General features: G+C 48.7%; 1 protein-coding gene across 1 annotated transcript in view; it reads right to left on the bottom strand.

Annotated features, from left to right (window-relative positions):
* The window catches only part of LOC119966455 (amyloid beta (A4) precursor protein-binding, family B, member 1 interacting protein), a 192,281-nt gene extending 190,980 nt beyond the window's left edge, over window positions 1-1,301 (bottom strand). The window contains exon 1 of the mRNA XM_038798158.1: window positions 1,153-1,301. The gene's annotated coding sequence lies outside the window, so the exon portion shown is untranslated. The remainder of the gene's footprint in view (window positions 1-1,152) is intronic.
* Between the last annotated feature and the right edge of the window lie 13,296 nt (window positions 1,302-14,597).

Raw genomic sequence — 14,597 nt, 5'->3', positions numbered from 1 at the left:
TTGCAATGTGCGACCTCAGAAATTGACTTTAACTACTTGTCCTCACTGCATTGGCCCTTTTCATGAGATTCTGTAGACAGTGATGATATATCTCAAAAAGAGAAGTGTGTGCCAGGAGAGAAAAGGGGAACAACTGAATAATAACAACTTTGCTTCGAAACTTCGCCCTGCAAGATTATCGTTCCACTTCAGCAAGCCTCCCTGTCTGCTCCACTCTGAACGCCTGGCATTGCTATAAATTACTTTTTTCCTCAAACAGCAGGCTGTGTATTGATACTCTTGACTCTGCTAAAGCTGCCATGTAAAAAAAACTGTACGGCGGGTTTCCAAAATGTAATTTATGCAATATTCCAAAACAAAGAACAGTAAATGGAAATTCAGCTAAGCGTATATGTCAAAATGCATATTCGCAGAGTGTGCACCGAGATTTTACTAAAATAGGCTTTCAGAAGCAGAAAAGTTCAAATTCGTCCAATCACAGGGGACATGGAGGTTCCACGTTCAAGTTTCAAGAACACTTAACAGTTTTGAGAAATATCAAAGTCTAGTTTTGCTTCTGCCGTTGCCAATAATTACCAGTTTTATGACTAAAAAGAACAAAGCTGCAGCACCTCATACGAAAATGTAAATTTAACACCCAAATCATTGATCGTATGGGTCTCCAGCATGGCCAGGTTGATTTTTTTAAAAGTGTTTCATCCTATTACATAATAATAACCAAATACTTTCTGCCACAGCGAAAGAGTTGAAGTTTTGAATTCTTTCACACATTACAAATATTCAAAATCTGGAAGCAACCCAAAGAAAACCAACACAGAATGTAAAAGATATTTCACACTGTCATCACCACCTTAGATTGTTGGGTGCGAGATGATTTAAATGACAGACCATTGATACAACGCATTTTTGAAAATAACATGAAGCAAAATAAGTACTCCGAGATGATAGATTTCACTTGTTTTCCAATATGAATCTTCACTATTTGAGTTATTTGCATTAGAAATGGTAACGCTTTCAACAAACTATGCCAGTAACTGGAATCTGAGTTAAATCTGACGTACACACTTGTTTCCAGCTCCATGTGGTAGCTTGGGTACTGGGCTCATTTAATACAAAACGTACAAGTATTATTTGAAATTGATTACAACTCACCTTTGAATGTTTTCTGAGCTTCAAAACAATTGGAAATTTTCTTTAGTGGGCACCAATTTTATTGTGTTCAACATCCAGTGGCATGAGTCTTAGACAATCTAAGTTAAGTGTCTATTTGGTTTCACTGGGGACAGGGTGTTTCCTGTGTTAACGGATGTTTTCTGAACGCTCAGTGAATTTTTTATTGAAATTGGCAAGAGACCGTTAAATGCCACCTACTGGATGAGGTATAGTATTAACTGCAAATATTTCATTTTTAATTAAACCAATTTGCTTCTTGAAGATTTACTTTCTTCCCTTTCTTGTTGAGGGATTTTAGTCTCCTTGGGGAGAAATTGGGCTAGGAAGGACCCAAATTTTGGGCACCATTACTGCCATTGGTATTTGAAAATGGCACGTAGTCCCATTTCCAATGCATAGTATGCCAGATTCTATTAGCATGCTCACAATTAATGTCAGCCAGAAGTGTGCAGAGCAGCTAGATCACAACATCAGTGTCCAGTGCTGATTTGACACCAGCATTACCATTTACAGCTCAATGTTTCAGATGATGCCTTCTTTTAACCATATTATGTTGAAGGTATGTTGAGCAGCAATATAAGGACACACCCACCAATGATGTTAATAGGATCATCAACGACTTACAGGGTAGTTTCTGGTTGATTTTGTCTGGCTGTTGCTATTATTCTATGTGCTTTTGGTACTACCCACAGTTGCTTCCAGTTTCAAAGCTCTACTGGGAGAGACGTACTCCTTGCTGGACTACAAAGCTGTTGTACAAACCAGTTACTCCTGCACGTGGGTGCACCAACTGGCCTCCCCCTTGGAGAATGGGCAATGGCTATGCAGAGCAGGACAAGCTGCTAGAAGCGGGAGGGAGCGACGTGGTGGTGGGAGTAGAAATGTTTACACCTAGAGACCATGGGCGGGATTCTGCGATCGTCTAAATCACGTTCGGCGATCTGCTGGAAAATCCCTGTTTACACCAGAATCAGACGCTCCGCTCCCTCAAAAACGATGTACTCGGGAAGTATGCCGCACGCCGTATGGATGGCCTCAGGACGTCACCGGAGGCCCTCCCCCGATGCTCCACCCCTGATGGGCCGAGTCCGCGACGGCCTTGCTCATTTGTGCTCACACCGTTCGGGGACCTTGCGTGGTGGCTGCGGACTGAGTCCAGCGCTGCCACAGTCAGGGGGGAGCTGTTACGCTGGCAGGGGGACTTCGGCAGGGGCTAGCGGGACTGGTGAGAGGTGGCCCAGGGCTTGCGAGGCTGGTTACTGGGGGTCAGTTTTTGGCAGGCCAGGTCCGTGCATGGCTGGTGCCATGTTGCACAGCACGGCCGTCGCAGGCTGCCACCGTGCGCATGCGCAGCCAGGGACCCGTCCATTGTCCAGCCATATCCGGAGGTAAAGCGACACTGCGCGGCTGCTAGTGTCCCACTGGACAGAGGATTGGTGCAGAGGACATAGCCGCAGGATCGGTGAATCCAGCCCCATATCCCTCAATCTGTTCACGGAGCAATTCTCCCAGCTGAACCTCAGTGATGCCCAAATTTTGAGACATCTGTGCTTCACTAAGGAGGTAATTACTGAAACCAGCCATCTATTACAGCCACAACTTCAACTTAAAAGTGGATATCGAACTGCATTGTCAGTAACTGTGAAGATAACCATGACAGTGACCTTGTCTGCCCTGGCTCCTTCCACACTGGTAGTGAAGATATATCCTCATCCTTGGAACTATTCTTGTGAGTCCTTTTTGCCTTGTCACTAATGCCAGCACAGTTTTCCCAAAGTTTATTGCCCAGAACTGGATGTGATACTCCATTTAATTTGGAAGTAATGTTTCACACAGGTTTATCATAATTCTTGCCTTTGTACTCTATGCCTGGATTGAAAAACCCAGGATCCCATATGCTTTTTTAACCATTCTCTCTATCTGCCCTACCACCTGCAATGATTTGTGCACATACACATCCTCAGGTCCCTTTGCCCCTGCACTCCTTTTAAAATTGTACCCTTTAGTTTATATTGCATCAATCAATTCTTCCTATTAAAATGAATCAATTCGTACTCCCTGCATTCAATTTAATTTCTTGCTTTTCTGTCCATTCATCAACCTTTTAACGTTCTTTTGCAGTTTAACACTATCCTCCTTACTGCTCACAATATGTCCAAGTTTTGTGTCATCTTCAAATTTTGAAATTGTGCATTTGCATGTCATACATATACATTAAATATGCATCTCACTTTTGCAGAGCACTGTTGCATAAGGAAAGCCACTGAGGCTCTCTATTCAAAGATAAATAACTTCATTTCATTTATGCTTGCCAGGGACAAACTGGTGGAGCAAACATGAATGATTGACAGGTTTGTAGGCTTGCCCATGGTGCAGGGTGTCAGTGACTGCATGTGCATTAGCTTTGCAAGTGCCACATGTCAACTCTGCCATATGCCAGGACCGAAAAGCATTGCACACTCCCTCTCTGTCCAGCTGGCACGTGACCATAGGCAGCACATCATGCAGGTCAATACCTAGTATCTTGGCAGCAGTCATGATAGTTTCCCTCTGTTGTAGTTCGCTGTGTCAGCTCAATTTGAGTCACCAAAGAGTGGCTACTGGGTGACGAGGGTAACCACCTGTCATGGCTCAGGTTCACAAACCAGGCATGTCCAGTATGCATATAATGAAAGGCCTTGCTGCCACTGGGACCAAAGTCTGACAGTCATGCCCCCATTACCAGCTGCACTCTTTCCTTTGGACAGGAGGCTGCTGAAATTTCCTTGGCAGCGTTTTCCTGCTCTTTTGCCCCCACAATACCAGGGATGGTGTTGACTCTGTTGCGTGTTCAAGTGCTGAGCACCTGTTCTCTGTGCCACCTGCATAATGCCAAGGGTGGCTTCTTACCAAATTCTACCTGCTGATCCTTTAATGGTGCCAGGGTGGTGCCATGATTTTCTCCCCATTCTGTACTGGGGCTGGTTTAGCACAGTGGGCTGAACAGCTGGCTTGTAATGCAGAACAATGCCAGCAGCGTGGGTTCAATTCCCGTACCGGCCTCCCCGAACAGGCGCTGGAATGTGGTGACTAGGGGATTTTCACAGTAACTTCATTGAAGCCGACTTGTGGCAATAAACGATTATTATTTTTATTATTACTTCCCTTCAGCTGATTCGGAATCAACAGCGTCTGGTACCCATATGCCCCTTTCAATAATCCGATCTTGCCCCCAACAAGCTTTTGATGATCATTTTAGCTAATTTATTTGGCCTCATCCTGCCACCCCCTGGCTCTAGTGAATATTGTTGGTGCTGGGAATGGTGTCCACCTCCCAACCATAGGCCTTAATTTCCATCCTCTGGAGAGGCTGGAATTCCAGCCCAAACAGCCAGATAGAGAGAACTAAGGTCCACTTACTCGCATGAACTTTCAGACAGGAAATTAGCTGCTGTGAGGCTGAAAAAGACAAGGATAAATTGGACAGTCTCCTGAAAACATGGACAAATACACTGCACCCATTTGATGTCATGCAGGCAACAGAGTGTCTTTGACAGGATCAGCAGGGGACACAGATTTGTAACTTGTACCCACTCCTTAAAACTAGCTGGACCTCTTAAAGGGGAGAGACATTTGTGGCTGGAGCAGGTACTGACATTCCTTTGTGGGCTGAATCGGATCTAGGAAAGAGATGAAACTGAAAGTGGTAGAGACCTGGTCCCCAGGTTTCCTGACAGTGTACTGGAGAGCTTGCTGGAGAAGATGTAAAGGAGGGGAGACATTCTGTATCAGCAACAGACTATCAAGGCACACAGTTAAAAGACTGTGGAGCAGACTTCCATAGAAATAAATGCCAAGAATGGAGCCTTAAGAATGTAAATTCAGTACTTCAAGATGCTTAATAACCTCACATGAGTGGCCAAGGTCAGTAAACGCATTTTCAAATGCCATATCCCAGCAAATGTAACACTAGCCTCAACCACTTTTCCAATAACCACAGGCCAATCATGCACCTACCAATAATCTCTGAAACGAATATATATTGCCTCATGTGGCGATGAGGGGCAACACGCTTTGCAGGAAAGGCAGAGTCCCGAGCAGCAGGATGTTATGGGACTAGAAAGAAGGGCAGGAAGACAATGGAGGTCATATCCTCAACACAGGATATACCACATAAGATAGAGAAATCTAGTGCCTTAAGAGATTGCGACTCTCCAGGCAAAGGTTCACAAGCTCTGTGATCAGGAAGGAGCAGGAGATGAGAAAGGAGACTGAGAGAGATGATGGCTCAACAGAGATGCCCCCGCTACAGGACAAGGTAGCTTCTCCCCCACCATTCTCCACAAGAGGGCCTCCTGCCTCTCCTTCCTAATGTCCAGCATTAGATCCAGGTCAGTATTGATGAAGTGAGAGGCAATTCTATCTCGGGTGCCGGGCCCCCAGCTCTACCATGACATCTTGCTGCCCTCTGGTTCTGAGAAAGACTTTGGCACACTGAGCAGAGTTTTCCTCAGAACATCTAACAGCCTCAGTGATATTGCTTTGGGGTGTCTAAAATTAATCCCACACTTCAACTGCCCCCTCCCCCATTCGAGAGTGGCTCTAAGTGGACAGATGTTTTTTCTCCATACCAATTAAGGCCTCGCATTCAAGAAAATCTGAACTTCAATCCGTTTCCCATCCGAGGTGAATTTCTGACCCGAAAACAAACCCAGTCCTTGTTTCCCGCATATATGGTGAAGATCCAGCCCTTTTTCTCTCCATTTTCATGGGAAAACATTTGCTTTCCATTCCGCTTTGCCTGATGGCACAGCTGAAATATTTCAAGTTTGATAGTCTTTATTCAAAAGTACATCAGGGAAGAATGATGAGGGTGACTCCCTGACTAAATGTCCTAAGTTATGAATTGAAACTCACAAAATTGGACTTGTTTCAATGGTGAAAATAAGATTAAAGATGAGTGATCCAGTTGAGCGGTATGTTAACTGGCAACTTAACTTGACCCATAGATCTCAAAGAACACAAATTGACAGGGCGCAATTCAGTTGGCTCAAGCTAAAGTCCGCTGAATGGCGCGATTAGTGGGGTGTTTTCGACGGCTCAGCGAGAGGTTTCTTCACCCAGCGAGTGGTGAATCTGTGGAATTCACTGCCACAAGAAGGAGTTGAGGTGAAAACATTATGTAATTTCAAGAAGGAATTAGATAAAGCTCTTAGGGCTAAAGGGATCAAGGGAAATGGGGGGAAGGCGGGAGCAGGGTATTGAACTTGATGATCAGCCATGATCATACTGAATGGCGGAGCAGCTCGAAGAGTCGAATTGCCTCCTGCTGCTTCTATTTTCTATGTATGTTTCTATGTAAACATCCCGCTTTCCCGCACTATGCCTTTTCTTTGGCCTCGGAGAAAGTCGTACTTAGAAGGAAGCCCGCCAGCAGGAAATGCTCCTCTCAAAACAGGGCGCCATTTTGGTATGTTGCCGCGATCATCCCATCCCCTTTCAGGCCTCCCCCACTCTTTTGATCCCCTCTTCACACCCCCCCCCAACCTTGGGGAGACCCCAGGAAGTCCCCTTCACCGCCCCCCCTCTACCTGGTAAGGTCCCCCAGCCGATCCCTGGCAGTGTGAGCCTGGCACCCTGGAGGGTCCCTGGGTGGCACTGCCAGGGTGCCAGGCTGGTAGTGAAAAGATGCCTAGGTGTCAGGGGGAGTGCCAGGGTGACACTTTGCTCTAATGGCCCGTGTGTTCCCCTCAGGTGCTGTCATGACTGGTTCGCACTAAATGGTGAGTCCTGGGCGTTGGGTGAATCCATCATCCGAGTATTTAAATGAGTCGTACAGCTCATTTAAATATTCAGATTTGGATCTCGCCCAGTGAGGGCGGTCTTGCCGGGTGGAGCAAGTCAGGTGACTCGCGGTCGGAGCACGGAGCCTGATTTGGGGTGCGTGCGTGATCCACCCGCTGCGTCCAGATCTGTACCAGGCGCAATGAGGTCGCCGAATTGCGTCTTAAATCTATGACAGATTAGGCCCAGTAACACAGTCGTGTTGTGTATGGTCTATTTCCTCATGTGCTGTACCTATCTGCAATGTTCTTGGCTGAGTTTGTGCTTTTGAGGGAGGTCAGCCCAAAACACTCCTCGGAGTGGGGTGCGTGAAATCAAAGAGCAAAGATAATTACAGCACAGGAACAGGCTCTTCGGCCCTCCAACCCCCTACCCTTCCGGGGACCATATCCCTCTATTCCCATCGTAGAATATCATAGAATTTACAGTGTAGAAGGAGGCCATTTGGCCCATCGAGTCTGCACCGGTCCTCGGAAAGAGCATGCTACATAAGCCCATGCCTCCACCGTAGCCCAGTAACCCCACTTAATCTATTTTTTGGACACCAATGGCAATTTAGCATGGCCAATCCACCTAAACTGCACATATTTGGACTGTGGGAGGAAACCGGAGGACCCGGAGGAAACCCACGCAGAAAGGGGGAGAACGTGCAGTCTCCGCACAGACAGTGACCCTAGCCGGGAATCGAACCCGGGACCCTGGAGCTGTGAAGTGACAGTGATAACCTCTGTGCTACTGTGCCGCCCAATCGAAAGACTCTCTTCCTCCTACCTCAGCTCATATGAACATAGGTACCATAATGGTTAGGATACTGAGGTAGTAACACAGATGATGTGAATTCACAGTATTCCCAGAGCAAGCTGCTGGTCTAAAACCCTACATGGTCTGACCTACGTGTGGGTCCATCCCGATATAATGCCCATGGGGCACTAGGAATAGATAACAAATATACAGGCTTTCCAAAAACAAATAAAAGAAAGTGAGTATCACCCTTTGTTTTTAACACTGCCATACACACTGGGACAGAGGGCAGCCAAACACATAACACAGTAGAATGATTTGGCAGGCATGCTGATTCAAGGGGTTTCTTATTGCTGCTGTTGCAGTATATATTCTACATGCTGAAGAGGAGGAAGTGACAGAGTTCAAGGTCACATTGAATGAAGTGCCTCTTAGCACCAAGCGTCAACCACTGCTGGCATCTGCACAGATGCATCTGCTTTGGGGAGAACAACTGGTGGATTACAGAAGGGAACATTTGGTGAATAACGGAGCATGAATAAAGCAGAGAAAGTGGAGATGGAATTAACCAAGTGTTCTTTAAAGTTGGGGCGTGTCCCGCGGGTGGGTGTTGGGAGGGTCGTAGAGCCATTGTCCGTGGCGCTCAAGATCGCGCACATTCCTGCACAGCAGCCAGCTTTTCATAACGCCAGCTACAAGCGGCTGCGAACATGTTAAAAAAAAAAATTCGCCCGCATTGCGCATGCGCGCCGATATCGGGCACACATGCGCAGTGCGGCCGCTATTTTTTTAAACGGTTGCAGCTTTTTGTTTTTACAAGTTTTGTCGTGCTTTTTATTCATTTATTCATTTCTTTTATTCATTTAATCTTTATTTTTTTCATTTATTTTATTCTTTTTTTTTACAAGTTCGGGGGGGTTTTATTCATTTTTTTCATTTATTTTACTCATTTTATTTTTTATTTTTTTTACAAGTTCGGGGCGGGGGGGGGGGGGGGTTTATTTGATAAAATTTTACAGGAAAAAAGTTCAGAACTTTGGACAGATGTAGACTCCATACTTTCCGACACCAGAAGGCTTCACCTTCATCCAACAGGTTCCACTGGAGTAGCGTGTACAAGGGCCAAAGAGACCCAAAACTATTTCCTCCATTTTTGTCAGCAGCAAACAAGGTAAGAGAAAATGGTGGGTCGCGCAGGTCGGCCGGCATGGGTCGCGAAGGTCGGCCGGGTTGGGTCCTGAAGGTTGGTCGGTTGGTAAAAATGGGTCCCTGGAAAAAAAGTTCGGAGAACACTGAATTAACCGATAACCAATTGGTGACCAAAGATCCAGCTTAATGGCTCCTGCAGATGCTGGCTTGAAAAGGCAATGCCAGTCTAGAGATGCAAGGTGGGAGCTCAGAATTTGACAGTTATTTTAAAGAGAGTCATACTCCCTGTGCAGTTTGTGGAAGAGTCCATGAATCACACTCATACAGTACTGAAAGACAATTTGACTGAAGTCCCATGGAGAATATGGCCACTTCAAGACCCTTGGCAGCACAATCTCCCTTTTCCTGAGATCCTAATCTTGGGCATAGCTACCAATGAATGATATAACTGGAGCTCCCTCAAACCACAGCCCTCTTGCCTTCTCCAAATCAATCATGCTGAGAATGCTCACTACTGCCAATTGGCTGTGTTCACACAGATCTCTGCTGAGGGAATGGTCAAGAGCAGAGGAATAGTAAGTGTGGTGACAGGTAATGAAGGTACCATTCATGACAAAACCACATTCACAACACCCAGGCATTCCGACTCAAATTCAGATGTGTCAGAAACTGCAGCTCGCGGGCGCGATCGAACGACCTAATCGCACCCGACTCGGGTGATGTGACAAGGCCGTTAAATCTCGCGAGATGTCTCTTGAGAGATTTGCGATGCTCAGAAAGCCTCGTAAGACCTCATTAGATCTCACGAGACATCGTGATCTGAATCTCACCCTTGCTGGGCGAGATCCAGATAAACATATTTAAATGCACCATTAGGCTCATTTAAATACTTCGGCACCTGATTCACCTGAAGTCCAGGAATGATTGCCCGTGCCTGGGAGATGTCACCATGACGTTGTATAGCACTGGTCAACAGCGTAACGGCACCTGTGGTCTCCCAGGCCGTTGGAGGCCCCCAGGTGGTCAGGACAGAGCAGAATGGCACCCTAGCTCTCCATCTGGCAACCTGCAACCTTGGCAAGCCAAGATGTCAAGGAGGCACTGCCACGGTGCCTGTGTGGTAGTTTCTGGATGCCAAGATGCACTGCCAAGGTTCGGGGCCCGAGGGAGGACATGCCCATGAAAAGGGGGGTGAGGGGGGGTCTGAAGGGTGAGGGGGTGAATGGTGTGTAAGAAGGGGCCTCATAAAGGTTGGGGGTTGAAGGCTGGGGTCCTGAAAAAGGGGGGCCTGAAAGGAGGGGTTGGTAGGCCTGAAAATTGGGAGGGTCGTCAGTGACCTCATAGCAGGGTATCCTCACTTGGGAGGAGGGGGGGTGTGGGGTAATGCCCATGTGTGTGGGGGCGGGGTGACATTGCCCACGAGTGGGGGTGTGGGGGGCCCTGAAGCTCACTTATTGGAGCACCTTTTCAAAATGGCGGCCCGATCTCGGAGAAGCCCGTCTTGCCGATGAACTCAGCTCCCCATTGTTGAAAAAATTTCAAAGTGTGAGCTAGACCGGGAGAAACTCCCCAAGGCCCCAAAAATGTGACAGTTAAATACCGGCGTGGATCTCACCCAGAAAGCCGGCGTGAAACAGCCCAAACTCAACCACAATGACACTTAGAAATTGTTTGGTTAAATACCACCCAGCATATCAGTATCTGTGTCGTGCCTAGAGGTGCAGAGCCATCTACTGGCAAACACAAAAATGGACTGAATCACAGGAGAAAGTTGGGCAGTCACCCAGTTTATTTCCTTCTCGCATACCATAAGGGAAACACTGAGAAAAAGCACATGCCTAGGAAGACAGAAGAACTTTCAATGGGTATATGGAGGTGACTCCTGGAGAAGACAATAATGCAAGAGGCCTTCATGCCGACAGAGTGGGTCACTCATGCTGTTTGTATCCGTGAACCCGGCGTTGTGGCTGCGGACTCAGTCCAGTGCCACCACAGTCGGGGTGGGGGCCATTCGACAGGCAGCAGGGCATTGGTAGGAGCTGGGGGCACTGGTGGGGGGTGGTCCAGGGGTGGCGAGCCTGGTCAAAGGGGGACAGTATGTGTCAGGCTGGGTCCGCGCGCGGTCAGTGCCATGTTGCACGGCACGGCCCCTGCAATGTGTATGCCGGCCACGTACCCAGCAATTCTCTGGCTGTATCTGCAGCTAGAGCCAGGGGCTTTATGCTGCGTGCCTGCTAGCCCCCAGCAGACAGAGGATCAGTGCAGGTTTTGCGCCGTTTTTTTTGGGCGTAAGATCCCACTGTTCCCACGCTGGCGTCAGCACTTAGACTTCAAATCGGAGAATCCAGCCCAAAATCAGTTTCGGGACTGCAGGGGTACTGTATGGATACGCATGGGCAAGGGATGCATTCCTACTACTGCTACGTCTGCAGAAAGCTTATGTCAAACCTTGTGTGGGAGGCCACTGGGTTTCTGAGCAATCCTGCTGATGGAGAGGTTCTTTCACAGGCGTTAGCTGCTGAATTTAAGTAGCTAAGTGACAAATCTAGCAGGTTGTCCCACTGATAGATTGGTATGCGCTGACTACACCGGAAAAATGGTCACTGCACATGCCTATGTCTACCCCGAGTCAGCCATTCTGCCCTTGGGAGCCTGCTATCCCATTCAGTATGATCATGACTGATCTTATACTTCAATTCCAACTTCCTGCACTATCTCCAAATCCCTCAATTCCCTTCACATCCAAAAATCTATTAAATAGACTCAACAATACTTCTATAAATATTTATATCACTGTAATTGCAAAATGTTGTTGAACTGAACCTGCTCTCTTTTGTACTTCAGCTGTGAACTATTATATTAAAGGTCTGCTTGAAAAAAGTCAGGCAGGATAACTTTTAAACTGAAAGAGACAAAAGCAACTCAATCTACTTACATTGTTTCTCTGGGGTTTCCTGCCAAAGACATGCCAGGAGATCGGAGGTGACTCAAAAGCCTTTTGCATAAAAATGCTGCAAGGTGATGCTTCTATTTTTCGAAGACCAGTGAAGCCAATGAACAAAAAAAGGTAACGCGATGTAATCTAATACATACAATCTACCATTCCTGCTGCAACTGGGCCTGTATAACAGTTTTATTCCACCTTTTGTTTTTTTTTAAAAATAATTTTTATTAAGGTTTTCACAAAATATAAACAACAAAACAATATTAACAAAACAGCCATAGTACAAACCAAAGAACAACAACCAACCCCCCCACCCCCCACCCCCAGCAACTACAAAAACAAAAAAAGCAAACAACAAAGGGAAAGAGATAACACCCGCCACATCCAATAAACCCTTGTACACATTTCTCCCTCCCACCGAACCCCCCCCCCCCCCCCCCCCCCCCCCCCCCTCCCCCTGGGTTGCTGCTGCCGCCGGCCTATTCCCTACCGTTCTGTCAGGAAGTCCAGGAAAGGCTGCCACCGCCTAAAAAACCCTTGCACCGACCCTCTCAGGGCGAATGTCACCCTCTCCAACTTGATGAACCCTGCCATATCATTGATCCAGGCCTCCACGCTTGGGGGCCTCGCACCCTTCCACTGAAGCAAAATCCTACGCCGGGCTACTAGGGATGCAAAGGCCAGAACACCGGCCTCTTTCGCCTCCTGCACTCCCGGCTCCACTGCTGCCCCAAAAATCGCGAGTCCCCAGCCTGGGTCAACCCTGGATCTTACCACCCTCGACACCGTCCTTGCTACCCCCTTCCAAAAGCCCCCCAACGCTGGGCATGCCCAGAACATATGGGCATTGTTCGCTGGGCTCCCCGAGCACCTAGCACACCTGTCTTCACCCCCGAAGAACCTGCTCATCCTCGTCCCGGTCATATGAGCCCTATGTAGCACCTTGAACTGTATGAGGCTAAGCCTCGCACAAGAAGAGGGGGAATTCACCCTTTCCAGGGCATCCGCCCACGTCCCCTCCTCAATTTCCTCACCCAGCTCCTCTTCCCATTTACCCTTCAGCTCCTCCACCGAGGCCTCGTCTACCTTCTGCATTACGCGGTATATGTCCGAAATCCTCCCTCCTCCAACCCACACCCCCGAGAGCACCCTGTCCCGTACCCCACATGGGAGCAACAGAGGGAACCCCTCCACCTGCCGCCTGGCAAACGCCCTAACCTGCATGTACCTAAACATGTTCCCCGGGGGGAGCCCAAACTTCCCCTCTAACTCACCCAGGCTCGCGAACCTCCCATCTACAAACAGGTCCCTCAACCTCCTAATCCCTACCCTGTGCCAGCCCAGAAACCCACCATCGATGCTCCCTGGAACAAACCGGTGGTTCCCCTGTATCGGGGACTCCATCGAGCCCCCCACCTCCCCCCTGTGTCACCTCCACTGCCCCCAGATTTTGAGGATAGCCGCCACCACCGGGCTCGTGGTATACCTCGTTGGAGGGAGCGGCAACGGCGCCATTACCAGCGCTTCCAGGCTCGTATCCACACAGGACGCCATCTCCATCCTCTTCCATGCTGCCCCTTCCCCGTCCATTACCCACTTACGCACCATCGCTGCGTTGGCAGCCCAATAGTACCCTCAGAGGTTGGGCAGCGCCAGCACCCCCGTATCCCTGCCCCACTCCAAAAACACCCTTCTCACCCTCGGAGTCCCATGCACCCATACATATCACGTGATAAAAAAGGCCTTTGGGATAAGGATGGGAAGGCACTGGAACAGGAACAAAAACCTCGGGAGCACCGTCATCTTGACGGACTGCTCCCTACCCGCCAGCGACAGCGGTAACATATCCCACCTTTTAAACTCCTCCTCCATTTGCTCCACCAACCTTGTGAGGTTAAGCTTGTGCAGGGCCCCCCAGCTCCTAGCCACCTGGACTCCCGGGTACCTAAAGCTCCTCCCTGCCTGCTTCAGTGGGAGCCTACCAATCCCCTCCTCCTGATCCCCCGGGTGCACAACGAACAGCTCGCTCTTACCCAGGTTGAGCTTATACCCAGAAAAGCCCCCAAATTCGCTGAGAATCCTCATCACCTCCGGCATTTCCCCTACTGGGTCCGCCACATACAGCAACAGGTCGTCCGCATAAAGCGACACTCGATGCTCCTCCCCACCCCGCACCAGGCCCCTCCAGTTCCCCGACTCCTTCAACTCCTTATTGTTGGCCATGGCCAGGGGCTCAATTGCCAACGCAAAGAGCAAGGGGGACAGGGGACACCCCTGTCTCGTCCCCCGGTGCAACCTGAAAGTACTCCGACCTCCTCCTATTCGTAGCTACACTCGCCATCGGGGCCTCAGAAAGCAGCCTCACCAAGCGGACAACCCCTCCCCAAACCCAAACCTTTCCAACACCTCCCACAGATACCCCCACGCAACCCTATCAAAGGCCTTCTCCGCGTCTAATGCCACCACTATCTCCGCCTCCCCTTCCACAGCCGGCATCATAATGACATTCAGAAGCCTTTGTATGTTGGTGTTCAACTGCCTTCCCTTTACAAACCCCGTCTGATCCTCGTGAATGACCCCCGGAACACAATCCTCTATTCTTGTAGCTAAGATCTTTGCCAGCAGCTTGGCGTCTACATTTAGCAGCGAGGTCGGCCTATATGACCCACACTGCAGGGGGTCCTTGTCCTGCTAAAAGGATCAAGGAAATCAGCACCCGTGACATAGTTGGGGGCAAAGCCCCCCCCCCCCCCCCCCCCCCTCCCTT

Source organism: Scyliorhinus canicula, chromosome 5 (assembly GCF_902713615.1).
Source record: "Scyliorhinus canicula chromosome 5, sScyCan1.1, whole genome shotgun sequence".
In the NCBI taxonomy this organism is placed as follows: domain Eukaryota; kingdom Metazoa; phylum Chordata; class Chondrichthyes; order Carcharhiniformes; family Scyliorhinidae; genus Scyliorhinus; species Scyliorhinus canicula.
The sequence above is the reverse complement of the archived record's forward strand: the minus strand, read 5'-3'. Positions and strand labels throughout refer to the sequence as shown.